Here is a 17018-nt window from a genome sequence, read left to right on the forward strand (position 1 = left end):
AATCGTCGTCGCTGTCCGGACGTTGAAATATCGTTAGTCGGTTAACGAGGACGCCGGGACGCGCGTGTCGTGTGTGCCCCGCGTTCAGGGGCAGCGAGAAGATCGTCGAACGTGGATCAACCACGTTGGATCCAAGAAGGGAAAACGTACGATCCCGCGGGTATCGATCCGCGGTTGCGCAATCATTAGGTCGACGTGTAACTTCAGTTCGTGGACTTCTTCGTCGTGCGCAAACCGAGAAGCTTATCGCTTCCGAGAAGCCATTGCCTGGCCACTTCCGTATGGGAGCGTATGGAAGACGCGAGAATCACCGTTTGCTATTACCTCGGCAAGAAAATGGCAATTTGTTAACAACTAAATGTACCTCGACGTCTTACCGGATTGTTTCCTCAATTATTTCACACGAAGGAAATTTTGGTGTATTTTGCTCTTTGAACATAGTATGATAGATAATCATTGTCACGGTTCGGTTGGAAAGTACGTAGTTCTTGGTACTCCAGTTCTCCAAGTTGATTCGAGCAAGAAGTGTCGAGGAACGTTGATATTTTTAATCAAAAACGAACACGCAAAGATTGCGTTGCACGTAGAATGGCCTTTACAGTCCCAAAATGGCACGTGTAAGTAGATCTATCTGTGTTTTAAGCAGCTTCTCTATTGGACACTTGGAGAAAGATAAAAATTGAGATAACAAAGTGTACTGTATGTGTATCGTGTCACTCGAGATTGTCAATCGCGTTTGAGAGGTTAACAAGTGGAACACCCTTGCGCCAACTTTTCACACAGTGTATAGACGAACGTAGTCTCACTGGTTGAGAACACGGGACGTTCTTTCGTTCTGTGTCAACGGTTTGAGTCAGTTTGAGCAAGTTGGTCGATAGTTTTTTGCCAGAATGTTTGCTCAGCTTCTACAGTCTCGAAACGTTACTCCTGAATAGAGACAGCATCGAAAACTGTCTTCTGTATTCTGTGTATAATCTTTAAGCATCTTCTGTATATACACCTCTGAATAACACAATAATCCAAACAGTAGACTGTATACTGTATAATTTGGGATCGTGGATCGCTTCTGTCGACAAAAGGGACACCCCTAACCGCGGCTAAGTTTGCCAATTCGGGTCCCGGTTTATTCAACGAATTAATCAGGTTTCTCTCTACGATCGTGTGCAATCAAAATTTGCACGCGCGCGGGCCACAATGTGGTAGACTCGATGCAGTGTCGCGTCAGCCATGATTGATCACGTTGCCTCGATTCGACGGATCGCGGAGCCTCGTTGAAACGTCACCCAATCTCCGATCCAATGCTCATCCGAAGCTAGAGAATGCATCGTATCGAGAACTCGAGTAGGAACACGTCGACACGCCATGTTGATTCTTGGTGTCGATCAACATGGACTAGTTAGGTGTCTGGGTCGGTTAGACCTCTCTAGCTAGAGATCTGTAGCGTTGGATGAACCACGAATCACCGAATGTTAAAGGCATACTAGAGCGTGTCGTAACTGTCATTCAAACCCTTTGTGATTCGGTTTGTTTTCACTATTTCGAATCACGTGATCTATACGAGCGTAGAGAGTGATATGGAGCTAGGTACCTAGGATCCTTTGAAGTTCCATAAATCGTAGAAATTATTTTTCATTTATTTAACCGTTACTCGCGTTAGTTTCTTTTCTATTAGCTATTGATCGTTTCAATCTCTGTTTCTTTAAAAGGGTCTAAGTGCAGATCAACGTTCGCAACGATGTCTTTAATAGAGAAAAACGTTTTCTTCGTATAGGATGAATTTTTAGGATAGAGTACGATTGGACGAGATTAATAATGCTTATCCCATGACACGATATTGTCTACAGAAAGTCGAAGGGTCGAAAGAGAAAAAAATGAAAGGACTCGAACTAGTCCCGTGATCGACGATACTCGAGACGCAGGTTTCTCGTGCACCGAAGAGGCAGCACTTGCCCGAACTTGACTGAAAAAGAAACGCAAGGACGAATTAAGCCCCTGCTGGAAAGTAATTAAGTCGTTTTCTGTGAATTCGAAGTGACGCCAATTACGTGCTCGAATCGCGCTCAAGACGAGGACACTCTTCGCTTGTCACGTGACAGTCACGTGACTTGTCCTTCGCAGAGACAACGGGCTACTCCTTAAATACTTTGCAAACGGAATTATCGCGTAACGTGCTTTTACGAACCGATTAAATACTTTTTATTCATTGGACGAATACAGGGAGTCCTCTAATCGTCCATTTTATCACGGTTAGTTTCTCAGATGTTATTCCACATTAACTGCTCGACGATAGCTAAGTATTTTCACTATTTGAACCACACATTCCTATAACTCGAAGGTATTTTAATTGTAAGACACGCCGCGAATCCACATAAAAGTCACTTGCGTCTTTGGTCGTGCATTAAGTTCTCCTACTACCGACAATTTTAATACTTATTAAGCTTCTAAACCTAGGTTTAGGGGGAGCCGAATAAACGGGGCACTTGACATTCCATCGTTTAAAATAATCGTAAAAATTATTTAGTTTTTTCATTAAATATTACTCTATTCCCATTCCCTCTCAACTATTCGAATTTTTGTTCCATTGAGGGAACACGCAATAATGTAAAATAATTACCAGTAAGTCTAGGGGGTGGCAAATAAACGAAACACTTAAAATTCCATCGTTCGCAAAAATTATTTAGTTCTTTCATTAATTATTATTCTTTTCCCATTTCCTCTCAATCATTCGAATTTTCGTTCCACTAAGGGAACACAATAATGTAAAAATAATGTAAAATAATTACCAGTAAGTCTAGGGAGTGGGGGCAAATAAACAAAACACTTAAAATTCCATCGTTCGCAAAAATTATTTAGTTCCTTCATTAAATTATGATTCTTTTCCCATTTCCTTTCAATCATTCGAATTTCCGTTCCACCAAGGGAGCACAATCGTATAAAATACCTACCAGTAAGTCTAGAGGGGGTGAATAAACGAAACACTTAAAATACCATCATTGGCAAGAATTATTTATTTCCGTTATCGTACATCTTCCTACTCCCTACCAAGCATATTTCATTTTCGTTTTGCCAAGTAGTAGAGGGGGGGACGCAATAATATTTTCCGCGTAAGAACTCGAAGCAAACGAGTAGCCCCCTGCAAACGCATAAATTTAACGCCGCGCGAAGATAGACTTCTCAGAAGTCACGCGAGTCGCGATGACTTTTCGTCCGGTCGAATGATAAACTCTGGTGGATCCGGTGGTCGAGGCGTGGAAGATTTTTAAACGAATTTCCACGGTAATTGATCTCGGTTAACTGGAACTGAGGGGGAGCCCCCCCGTCCGGCATCGGCGCAAAGAAAGCGGGCATAAATACAGTCGAAAAGACCTTTCATGCTATAAATCCGTAGTCCTCCTGACCTTGTTAAACCCGTATCTCGGGAAGATCTTCAGCACGTACGGCAGGTTTCAAGAGCATACTTGCCACCTGGCTGGCGAAGTATCTTCGCCCTCCCCTCCGTGCCTCTTCCTTTCGCAGTTACGCGACAAAAACTAGTCGCATGCTTAGCTAAATGCTCTCCCGTTCCTTGTCCTTGGTCCTCGTCCTTTTAGAAAGAAGCCGAAGCCCTCGGCGTCTCTCACGATCGTGCCGCTGAATCCACCAACGAGACGTCCATCGTCGAGAGATCGACGAAGAAAGAACCTAACCGAGGAAAACTCATCGCGTGCAACACGATTCTCGTAAGGAAGAACCGAATTACTTCCTCGAGTGACTTCCTCGAGTGACCTCGTCGAGTAACTTCGTCGAGTGACTTCCTCGAGTGACCTCGTCGAGTAACTTCGTCGAGTAACTTGTTCGAGTGACCTCGTCGAGTGACTTCCTCGAGTGACTTCGTCGAGTAACTTCGTCGAGTGACTTCGTCGAGTGACTTCGTCGAGTGACCTCGTCGAGTGACTTCGTCGAGTAACTTAGTCGAGTGACTTTGTCGAGTGACTTTGTCGAGTAACTTCGTTGAGTGACTTCGTTGAGTGACCTCGTCGAGTGACTTCTTCGAGTGACTTCGTCGAGTGACTTCGTCGAGTGACTTCGTCGAGTGACTTCGTCGAGTGACTTCGTCGAGTAACTTCTTCGAGTGACTTCGTCGAGTGACTTTGTCGAGTAACCTCGTCGAGTAACTTCGTTGAGTGACTTCTTCGAGTGACCTCGTTGAGTGACTTCTTTGAGTGACTTCGCCGAGTGACCTCGTCGAGTGACTTCTTCGAGTGACTTCGTCGAGTGACCTCGTCGAGTGACTTCTTCAAGTGACCGACGAATAACCTCGTCGAGTGACCTTGTCGAGTGACTTCTTCGAGTGACCTCGTCGAGTGACTTCTTCGAGTGACCTCGTCGAGTGACTTCTTCGAGTGACTTCGTCGAGTGACCTCGTCGAGTGACTTCGTCGATTTGGAACGAACGAATTCGACGTGATGTAGTACCTGTACGTTCGAAGACGATTTAAGTCAGTATCGTCTCCGACGATTCTTCGATAACGTAATTGGGTCCACTTAGGGTGAAGTTTGATGTAAATTTTTCAGGGTAACTTCGACGTTGACAAGCCGCGTGTCCCGTGTTGCTTGCGTGGAACTTCTTAATTGAGCGCTGAAATCCGAGACACGAGGAGAATCTTATCGATCATCGGCAAAAAGCGCTCGCCTCGATACGAGCTGGTGCTCGATCTTGATCGGTGAAACGGTACGGGGATGGTGGATGACCTTGAGGAGAAAATTACTCCGCTCTATTGGTACGAGTTCGATCATCTCGATGCTTAACACGGTTCTCTTGCTCTGTTGGTCTTGCGAACGGATGGTGTGACCTCGAGCAAGAAGAAATCTGTTTCTACTCCACGAGTTCGTTCGATTGCTATTCACGCGACACCATGATTCTTTTTATGCCGGACGACGCGAAGAAACAAAGAGTAGGGGTAGTACGATACAATCGAGAACGAGTGACTCCGTGACCTTGAACGGAAGAAAACTCTTACCTCTACTCTACTTTAATCTACAATCACGATCAATCGCGTTAGTCAGCACAGTATCCTCCCTCTACTTCCATACTTCCAAAAGATGAAAAGAACGAAAGGTTTCGAAAAGATAATCGAGCGACACGGTGGAGAACAATAGCTCCACGACCTTGAACGGAAGAAAACTCTTGCCTCTACTTTACCCTCCTCTACGATCTCGATCGATCGCGTTAGCGAGCACGGTATACTACTTCCATACTTCCAAAAGATGAAAAGAACGAAAGGTAGGAGATAGTCGAGCGACACGGTGGAGAACAATAGCTCCACGACCTTGAACGGAAGAAAACTCTTGCCTCTACTTTACCCTTCTCTACGATCTCGATCGATCGTGTTAGTCAGCACAGTATCCTCCCTCGACTTTCATACTTCCAAAAGATAAAAAGAACGAAGAGTACTCGAGCGATAGGGGGAACAGCTCGATGACCTTGAGCGGAGAAAGAATTCTCCGCTACTAAAAACATCGGCGAAGAAAGAGTCATAAGTCGTCACTGTGACGGCCGATGACGCGTGACGAAAAAACGTCACGATATGACGTCATCAGACGAACGACAGTGTCAGACGTTTCCTCGTGATTTCCTTCTCATCCCCACTCCCTCGTAACGTCATTTTGAAATTTATTCCCGACCCGTGTCCCACGATGGAGCCTTCGTCGCGCTCGTTCCCGCCCGCGGGCCGGATTTTCACGACTTTACGACTCTTTCGCGACCTCGGTCGACGAGGAGAGTCGCGTCGCCACAAGGGAACGAGGAACCGAACCGTGGAGAACTCGATTTGTCCTCGTTCGATCCCTTTTCAGTCCACCGCGTGCAACGTGGCGTGTAGGTAGTTTGCCTCTGTTTGCCTTCGCTCGTGTGGACTCGTCGTGTACAGGGTGTCTCGAAACGCGTGTCGCGCGAATTAATAAACGAGTCAAATTCTGGAAACGACGATTCGTCGAACGTCGATCTTCTTTGCCTCGTTTCTTTCGTTGTACGTTACGTCGTCGTGTATAAAGTTCTCGAATAAAAAAACAAAATTAAAATTAGAAATGGAGAGGTACCTTGCTCTCCGAGCGGAGATCTCAATGGATAGATATTTGACAAAAGTGATCTTTGTTTCACGACACACTGTACAGAGATTGTGACAAAATTCTCGGAACACGATTCGACTCTACGTGTTAATATGAACGGAAAATAGCGAACTTGAATCATCCGTATGGGAACTATTAACTTCTTAAAAGTTTCACAGTTCGAGCTTTCAAAGACGACGGAAAGATTAAGTGGAAATATTTAGTCAAGGTGTTAGAGTATCGATGGCCTTCCGAACGTTGTTTATATTTCTTGGGTACGTTAAGTAGAATCGTTTCCGTAGAAAAGTCACTCCAACTTTCGGTATCGTTCTCTCGAACAATCGCTAACACCCTCCCACCTCTATCCCCGCCCAATTTTTTCGTTTTCGCGCAGCGGCTGAATCCCGCTGCATCATCGCGTCTTTCTCGTAGACACAATGGCCGGGCATGTGTCTAATTAGCGGTTGCCAACGGTGCTCCGGGATAGAAAGCGCAGGAAAAAGCGAGACGCCCGACCCGTTTCTGGCGGAAAAGCTGCTTCGATCGAGATTAAGAATCGCTCGGGTGAAATCGTTTTCTGCCGCGTCATCGCCGCCATTGTGGTGGCCCGGTCTTATCGGTTTCGGGTACGCGGCGTTGCTACAGCGAGCCTGCGAGTCCCTCGAAGGTACCTGAGTTTCGCGACGACCACGAAAGAATGTGATTATTGTTTAGCGTTGTCCACGTTAGGTATCTGTAATTGTGGAATGGAGAATTTGTTTGTCGAATTCGTGGATCGAAATTAGGTAAGTGATCGGTTGATATTTAGGAGAGGATGAAGATAGTGAAGGAACAAAGTGTTATTGTGGGTCAAGTTAGATTAGGTACGTGGCGCCATTAGAGCAATTTTGTTACTGTTTAACGTTGTCCATGTTAGGTATCTGTAATTGTTGAGTAAAGAATTAGTTTGTCGAGTTCGTGGATCGAAATTAGGTAAGTGATCGGTTGATATTTATGAGAGGATGAAGATAGTGAAGGAACAAAGTGCGTTGTTATTGTGGGTCAAGTTAGATTAGGTGTGTGGCGCCATTAGAGTGATTTTATTACTGTTTAGCGTTGCTCACGTTAGGTATCTGTAAATTGTTGAGCAGAGAATTTGTTTGTCGAGTTCGTGGATCGAAATTAGGTAAATGATCGGTTGATATTTATGAGAGGATGAAGATAGTGAAGGAACAAAGTGCGTTGTTATTGTGAGTCAAGTTAGATTAGGTATGTGACGTCAGTAGAGCAATTTTGTGAGACCCTCGAAGGTACCTGAGTTTCTCGACAATCACGAAAGGATATGGTTACTGTTTAGCATTGGTACACGTTAGATATCTGTAATGGTCGAGCAGAAAATTAGTTAAGACAATATGGTTAATTTTTACAAGGCGGTGAAAGAAATAATAGAGCAAGGTGTGTCATATTTGTGGATACTCCGAAGATAGAATATCGTAGATAAGTTAATTAAGGTGTTGAGCGAATTTAGACCTCTCGTTTGCCAGATGACTGCTCTAATCGAGCTACCTAATACCATGGTCTCGGACCCTCGCCTCGAACTTAATATTCGAATGCGGCTGCTGTCCACGTCTTCGCAAACCTGGCAAATGTGATCATCTTGAACTGTAAGTAACTCGAATCTCTTCAAGAAACGTATACAAAAGGGTCCGAACTGTGATTAAACTGTCCAGGTCATCTTCCTTCTACGAAGTTAATGTAAAATTAGTACTTCTTATACTACTTTTTTTTTCTATCACTACTTTCTTCTTACATTAGAATTCTCTGTGGACCAATTATCTTCTCTGGAATCCCTAAATATTCCACAGAACAAACTCCCCCACAGCTCCTTCTTCTGAATGAAAAAAAATCGACTACTCCTTAGATAAAATACAACTTTAAAAATTCTCTCTTCTTAACTTACAAGTTTCGGTACTTAGCTCATATTGAGTCTCCGTACCTGACTAATAAACAAAGCTCGCGCTTATTCAACCAAGCCCCCACGTATTCGAGATCATATGTTCCTAAATTTCCAAAAGGTGATTTGGAACCCCTAAATATTCCACAGAACGAACTCCTCCTACTCGTTCTTCTAAATGGAAAAAAAAGTCGACTACTCCCTAGATAAAATACAACTCTAAAAATTCATTCTTCTTAACTTACAACTCTCTGTACTTAGCTTATATTGAGTCTTCGTACCTGACTAATAAACGAAGCTCGCGCTTATCCAAGCTCGCGAAATTTTCCCAATTTTCTATCCATCGTTCTCGAAATTCTTCCTTCCAAAGTTCCAAATCCCTCCGAAGCTCTCCCGTGACCAGTACTCGCGCCCATTTGGGATCATGGAACTTTTCAAAATCGATGCAACGGAAATAGAATCGTTTCGAAGGCATCCTTTCGGTATGGTCTCACCAGCTGGTCAATTAAGATACAAACACTGGATAAAATACAGCTCTAAAAATTCTTTCTTCTTAACTCACAACTCTCTGTACTCAACTCAAGCTGAGTCTCCGTACCCAACTGATAAACAAAACGCATATCCAAGCTCGCGAAATTTTCCCAATTTTCCATCCAGTTCTCAAAATTCTTCCTTCCAAAGTTCCAAATCCCTCCGGAGCTCTCCTGTGACCAGTACTCGCGCCCATTTGGGATCGTGGAACTTCTCAAAATCGATGCAACGGAAATAGAATCGTTTCGAAGGCATCCTTTCGGTATGGTCTCACCGGCTGGTCAATTAAGATACGGACACTACGTCGGAATTTCCGACGAGCGGCTTGGCAGGTGCTGGGAACCGCTCGCTGGGGGTTCAGACTCAGCAGAAATACGTCAGAGTAAGCAGCATGTAAAAAATGGAAATCCCGATAAAAGGCAGCGGAGTCTGAAGTTTGTTTTTGTTCGCCGGGAGCTGGCCGCTCGAGGGATAGGCGAGGGTGGTTCCACCCCAGATGAGCGGATAAGGGGGATCGAGCTTCTCGATTCCGTTGTGCATGGTTGGTCAGTGTTTCCAGTCAGGTGTGACGGTACACCTCTTCGAAATACGCCACATTCGTGGTACAAATATTTACCGTACCTCGCGTTGCTCCAGAATGGACTCGATAATATACAGAGGTAGGTAAAATATTCTTTTTTTAACGATAAACCATTGGTACAAAAATCGACAAACTTTTGTACGTTACTTTCGATGGAAAATATATTTGTATTTAATTTGTTGATCGTTAGATCAACGAAACGATAACGTAAATTGTAACTCGAATTGTAATTTATATTCGATATTCAACGCGCAAAGTTTACACGAAAAATTTATTTTCAATCAGCAGCTAAAATATTTTTTTTCAACAATGAACGATTGGTACAAAAATCGACAAACTTTTGTACGTTACTTTCGATGGAAAATATATTCGTATTTAATTTGTTGATCGTTAGATCAACGAAACGATAACGTAAATTGTAACTCGAATTGTAATTTATATTCGATATTCAACGCGCAAAGTTTACACGAAAAATTTATTTTCAATCAGCAGCTAAAATATTTTTTTTCAACAATGAACGATTGGTACAAAAATCGACAAACTTTTGTACGTTACTTTCGATGGAAAATATATTTGTATTTAATTTGTTGATCGTTAGATCAACGAAACGATAACGTAAATTGTAACTCGAATTGTAATTTATATTCGATATTCAACGCGCAAAGTTTACACGAAAAAGTTATTTTCAATCAGCAGCTAAAATATTTTTTTTCAACAATGAACGATTGGTACAAATATCGACAAACTTTTGTACGTTACTTTCGATGGAAAATATATTTGTATTTAATTTGTTGATCGTTAGATCAACGAAACGGTAACGTAAATTGTAACTCGAATTGTAATTTATATTCGATATTCAACGCGCAAAGTTTACACGAAAAAGTTATTTTCAATCAGCAGACTAAAATATTCTTTTTCAACAATAAACGATTGGTACAAAAATCGACAAACTTTTGTACGTTACTTTCGATGGAAAATATATTTGTATTTAATTTGTTGATCGTTAGATCAACGAAACGGTAACGTAAATTGTAACTCGAATTGTAATTAGTATTCGATATTCAACGCGCAAAGTTTACACGAAAAATTTATTTTCAATCAGCAAACCATCGTTGGAAAGAACGCAAGGCCCTTTGTGTTTGCGATTCGAGTGAGTTTTTATTCGTTTGAAGTTAAACGCAACTTCGTTCCGTAACTCGAATTGTAATTTGTATTCAACGTTCAACGTACGAACGAAGTGTTTTTTTTTTTTTTTTTTTTTCATCCAGATAAGAGTTTCCCTCGTCTCTGTCGCATACTAAACAGTCGATTTGTAAAGTTTCTTCAAAATTTAATAATCACTTATATGCGCGTACCTACGGACGCACTCCGATACGGGATACGCGAGAGATACATAAAATATATTTTTTTTAAATTAACGCGATATTAATATTTCATTTTACGTATACGCGTATCGTGTGCTCCCCTCTTTCTTTCATTTAGTTTTTTATCCGCGTTCCCACCTTCCACCTTGCATATTCTCAGGCCAGAAAATTCATTTTACGTTTTCCGTATTCTCCCATTCGGTGTATCGCAATTAGAAGGCAACGAAGGTGATCATTACCACGTTCTGGTATGTAAATTCATTTCACTGTAATACAGTTTCGCCATCTTCCGTATCGTCTTATCTATCCCGTAAACGTTGCATCCGTTGTTCGTAAAAACTTGAAACTGGTTTCCGAAGCGTATCGTTTCCCGAGCAATTTCAATTTAAACGCATTGCGCGGCCGGAAGCCCGTATTTTATTTATAACCATTGGGTGATAATCGAACGATAATATTTAAAGAAAGTTTACACAGTAACCGAAAGTAACCGTTTCCTCGTGCGTTGCTCGATCGAACCGCGAAACTGAAATTCTCGCAAATTCGATAAAAGCGCCACGCGTTCTCGTGAGGGGCGCGCCTAATAAAGGGAAGTTAACGAAGAAAGTAAATAAAATCGAGAAAGAATTATTTATCGTTCCGGTAAGTATACACCGGCGAGGAAACGGTTAAAAATTGAGAAAAATGAAACACGCAACGGTGTACACAGAAACGTCGTCCCTGTTATCTCGAGATATCGGGTCGATACGAAATTTTCGAATTTCTACCCCTTCCTCGATCCCCACCGGATACGTAATTCCCCGGGAATTCAATTAGGGCCGACAAAACGGGTGGAATCAATTTTCGAATCGAAGAGCGCCTCGAAAATAAAACGAGACCCCCGTTTAATGCCGGTATTATGCAAAACAGCCGACCGAAAGATGCAATTACATTTCTCGAGCGAATGCATTTTTTCGTTCTTCTTCTTTTTTTTTTCTCTCTCTCTTTTTCTGGAGCGACCGTAACGAGACAACGATTCGACAGCATCCGCGCGAATTACAGGCTCGGTGTCCCTAATGTCGCTTTATTTTCATTATCGTCATTACCGGCGGTAATCCCCTCTTATTATCGTTATCGCGTTTCTCGGGGCGGTCGTTCGCGCCGGTTGCGCAAAGCGATACCGCGCCGATTATAAACGACAGGTGCGAACCGCTCACCGTGGCCCACGGTTCTTCCCAAAAAGGGGAAAAAGTATTCCTCGTTGGCGGCTAATCGTCCGAGTGCCACGATCCCGCGCGTCTCGAGATTGTATCGTTTTACGAAATTATAAATTACACTCGATGTGTTGAAAGTTCGCCCCGCTCGACAATGTTGCGCGCGACGTTTCCTGCAGCCTGTACTTCTCGCGGGAATTTTTCGCGTGCCTTCCTCATTTTGCGAACGAAGTTAAGGTTGCACTGCACCTTGATCATTTTGCGGAGGAAGTTAAGGTTACACTGTATTTCAATAATTTTGCGAACGAAGTTAAGGTTGCACTGTATTTTAATAATTTTGCGAACGAAGTTAAGGTTGTACTGTATTTTAATAATTTTGCGAACGAAATTAAGGTTGCACCTTGATAATTTTGCGAAGGAAGTTAAGGGTGCACTGTATTTTAATAATTTTGCGAACGAAGTTAGGGTTGTAGTATACCTTGATCATTTTACGAACAAAGTTAAGGTTGCACTGCACCTTGATCATTTTGCAAATGAAGTTAAGGTTGAACTGTATTTTAATAATTTTGCGAAGGAAGTTAAGGTTGCACTGTATTTTAATAATTTTGCGAACGAAGTTAAGGTTGTACTGCACCTTGATAATTTTGCGAACGAAGTTAAGGTTGCACTATATTTTAACAATTTTGCGAACGAAGTTAAGGTTGCACCGTACCTTGATAATTTTGCGAACGAAGTTAAGGTTGGAGAGTACCCTAATAATTTTGCAAACGAAGTTAAAGTTGCACTATACCTCGATAATTTTGCGAACAAAGTTAAGGTTGGAGTGTATCCTAATAATTTTGCAAACGAAGTTAAAGTTGCACTGTACCTTGATAGTTTTGCGAACGAAGTTAAGGTTGCACTGTACCTTGATAGTTTTGCGAACGAAGTTAAGGTTACAGTGTACCATGATAATTTTGCGAACGAAGGTACGGTTGCACTTCTGTGGTAAACTTTCTTGTGGTAGTTTGTCGAGAAACGAACGAACGGTGATCACGAGAAACTTACACAGACTTTCGATACTCAACAGCAACGGATCATCGGTTTAGAATTACGTATTAATTCGCTTCTTTACATAAGTATTAGTTTTAGAGTTATTCGTGTTAAGTGGTATCGAGATCGGAGAAAGACTTTCGGATAGTTCGAACAAATAGATCTAGGTATTATCAGGTCGTGTGTTAATTCCCTTTTTCTTAGAGAGGTATCAGTTTTAGGGTTGTTTGCGTTAAATGGTATTGAGAACAGGGAAGAAACGTTTAGGAGCATGGTAGATTACCAGGTTAGAGCCACGTGTTAATTCACTCCTTTGGGGAGGTATTAGTTTCGGGATTGTTTGCGTTAAACGGTACCAAGATTAGGGGAAAGACTTTCAGAAACTTTAGACAAGTGGAAATATGTATTATCAGGTTAGAGTCGCACTCTGACACCCTTCTTTAGAGGGGTATCAATTTTGGGGTTGTTTGTACTAAATGGGAGTTCGAATGCCATGAACGTCCTTTTAACGATTTGTCACGAGAGATGAATGGTATCGATATCGGGAAAATGACTTTCAGAAACTTTAGACACGTGTAAACATAATATACTCCCGTTTATAGTCACGAGCTAATTCTCTTTTTTTTTTTTTAGAGAAGTCTTTGAGTTATTTGTCTCGGACGAAAAATTTGTTTTTCTCGACTTTGTTACTTTAACCCACATTTCTGCTACGAATTTTGAATCTCCGGCACGGTCACCTATTTTTGAAACGCGAGCAAGGTGTGCTACACCCTGCCACAATAGACGTATGATATCCAGTTCAGAGGGAAAACATTGGAAAACCTTAAACGCGTGCAAACATACGTACACTGACGTGTACATTACTAGGTTAGCGTCACTTGTTAGCTCTCTTCTTTATACAGTCTATCGTTCTTAGATTTATTTGCATCAAATAGACGATAGTGTACTCTCAATTCTTGGAATGATAAATTTTCGCTCGGATGCAAATTTGTGTACCGTTAGTTCTCGGAGTTGTAAATTTCGTCTCGGTTTGTTTTCCTTGACTTTGTTGCGTCAACACGAGAGCAGCCTTCCTGTAACCCGCATTTCTCGTGTGAATTTTACATTCGTCCTACTTCATCTATTTTTGAAACGCGAGCAAGGTGCGGTACATCCTGTGTTACCTCTCAGCTGCCTATCATAATAGACAAATAACATCGAATTTTAGAAAAAAAACATTTAGAAAAAACATTACCACATTACTACAGTCAAGTATTCGTTTCTTTTGGTTTTTCTTAAGTATTGGTCTCGATATCGTTTACATGGTCAACATTGTCGGCGATATTAATCACGGTTACCCGGAAAAGCACGATTTTCCACGAAATAACATCGAATTCCAGAAAAAAAAATTCAAAAAAAAAATACTATACATTACGGTCACGTATAGTATTCTTTCCCTTTTGTTTTTTTTTTTTAAGTATCAGTCTCGATATTATTTACGTGAACAACATTGTCGATAATATTAATTCACGGTTACTCGGAAAATGGTTACACGATTTTCCACGAAATAACATCCAATTCCAGAAAAAAAAATTCAAAAAAAAAATACTACACATTACGGTCACGTATTCTTTCCCTTTTGTTTTTGTTTCTTTTTCCAAGTATTAATCTTGATATTATTTACGTGATCAACATTGTCGGTGATATTAATTCACGGTTACCCGGAAAATGGTTACACGATTTTCCACAAAATAACATAGAATTCCAGAAAAATAAATTAACAAAAAATACTACTACGTTACAATCGCGTATTCGTTCCCTTTTGTTTCTCTTTTTTTTTTTTTTTCAAGTATCGGTCTCGATATTCTTTGCGTGGTCGACTTCGTCGGTGATATTAATTCACGGTTACCCGGAAGGGCACGATTTTCCACGACGGAGGGTCCGAGAAATTTTTCTATCCCAGCTGCCCGATAGATTCCGTATAGTTAAAACACGATGATCCAACAAGAAGCGAGCGTACCGAAAAGCGGTGTGCGTGAGCGCGTGCGCTCGTGCGCGCTCACGTACATAATAGGGTCGACGTACTCGAGATTCTCTCTATAATTTGGCCATTTCGGGCTATTATACGCGATATATCCGGGCAGGCCCGCCGCCACCCTCCCGAGGGACCGTTTTCCCTCCTTTTTCCTTTCACAATGAGCGGACAGCTGCCTCGCGCGACACGCGCCAACGCCGCACGAAACGCAGCTTGTGCGCCGCGTCCTTGTCACGCAACCGAGCTTTTCCTCGCGCCACCAGCTTCATCCTATGTCAAATCATAGCCACGCTATACAGGGTGATCCAACAGGAAATACAAATACTTCGGCCCGGTGGACCTCGGAGCTAATTTTAAACCGGTGAGCTTAGAGCTAATTACGAGCCGAACCGTATTGCGTCAATATTATGGGGGATCGAAAAAAATGTTTCTTTTAGAATTATTCAATCGGGAACTTGTACTTTTTTTCTTTACAGAATGTCTCTTCTCCTCGGTATTTTCACAGGGGATATCCTTGCCTCGAGAGGATTCTTAAAATCGTCGAGTAGTTATTTTGGCAATTTTAATGGGAAGAATTTTTTAGTCAAATGAATATTACTCTAAAATTATACGTCGTACATGATGCGTTACGTTTATTTCGAATTAAGTATCTTCGGAACGAGGTGAGAATTTAATTTTTACTTCGTAAAGTATCATTCTATAGATTTTGAATGTGTAATAATCTAGCTGGTCTCTCCAGAGTGTAAATTATAAATTGTACTATATCGCGAGAAATGTTTGCAAATCTCGCGGATGAGAAACAATTTGGTCGTAAGTTCGGTCGCTTGTGAAATAATTTTGGATACGCATTCCGAGCGACGGTACTTGTAAATTTAATTGTCAACGATTATCAAGACATCTTAACGTCCGAGTCGACGAATAACAACTGACTCGTTAATTACCGAACCGAGTGCCCATAAATCCCGGTTAAATGTTTACGAAATCCTCGTATGAATCAGGTGTAATGTACGGGGATAATTCATAGCTCGTGTACGGGAGATAAAGTACGAAAGAAAGATGGTCGCGCGGAGCGAAGAATTTTATAATTATCTTCATCGTTGGCGGGTAGATTCACAAATCGTCATCTTCTTGCTCTTTTCGAAGATTCGCGGTATTTTCGGTCGAAACGCGACTCACTTGGCGCTATTTTTAATTCGGCCATCTATTATTGGCCCGAACGCGGTGGCCATTTTTACGAGGGTACTTAGAAATTCAGACTCTTCCTCCAGTCGGAGTTTTTCACGCCTTGGACGCGTTTAACCGTACGAAATTATCTTTCTTTTGTGTCTCGAAACCAATTTTCGTAAAAAGAAGTCATTGTTCACTTTTCAGACGCAACGATGCGAACGATAAAAGTTTCTACAGGAACTTTTACAATGTTCCAGAATGTAATACACCGTTTCGATAACGGTTCGGGCAAACGTACTTCGATGTTCTTTACATAATTCAATAGCTACGAGTTTCCTGCGCACTTTGGTCCCTCGTTTATCGAAAAATTCCGAAAATTGACGGAAAGACATCTATAATCTAAACACCGCGCGTGTACGTGCGCGCGGCCATTTTCATTTTTCGACATTTTCTTATCCTTACCAGCCACCGGATTCTAACCTGAAATTTTCTAGATAAATGCATCGAGATGTCCCGTGAATATTTATCCGAAAGGTTCTTTAGCGAGAGAAATGTATAAAAATAAAATATCAAGATGAAGGTACACCTTTCTAGATCGTAAATCCATGAACAAACTTTTATCTAACCTCTCCACGAATTTGGAGTCAGGTTCACCATTAGAAAGGTACACAAGTGAGCCAATCTTAAACGATTATACTTACAAATTTCCTAAGAATGTAAAATCAAAGATCAATTTTTTTCAAATCCCGTGCCTCTTAACCTTCAAATTGCAACATTCCTTTAATTTTTCCCGCCAATTGTTTGAACGATTTTAATTCATTCCCCAAACCAATATCCACTTATGCCTCGAATAAGATAATTTTCTTCGATTTTACTCTCACCCAAAAAACTCTAATTTTATTCACTTTGCTCCAAAAGAAAAAAAATCTACATTCAAGGGTAGAGAGACCACGAACACGAAAACGACCGAATTTCTCGACCTTTTTTCGCGCCACAGAGGGCGCGCGTGACGTTTCAATAACTTTTCCCCACCTCTCCCCTCTCCTAGCGTACCGAAACGAAGTTGTAACAATCGTCGTGTCATAAACAATGTCCAAATGGCAGGATCGTTCGACGAGATA

At 41.7% G+C, this 17018-nt stretch overlaps 1 protein-coding gene across 12 annotated transcripts in view; it reads left to right on the forward strand.

The window, feature by feature from the left end:
- Window positions 1–17018, forward strand: part of LOC143143720 (uncharacterized) — a 304262-nt gene that overhangs the window by 276587 nt on the left and 10657 nt on the right. The gene's annotated exons all lie outside the window — the stretch shown is intronic.

Source organism: Ptiloglossa arizonensis, chromosome 2 (genome assembly GCF_051014685.1).
Source record: "Ptiloglossa arizonensis isolate GNS036 chromosome 2, iyPtiAriz1_principal, whole genome shotgun sequence".
Taxonomy (NCBI): Eukaryota; Metazoa; Arthropoda; class Insecta; order Hymenoptera; family Colletidae; genus Ptiloglossa; species Ptiloglossa arizonensis.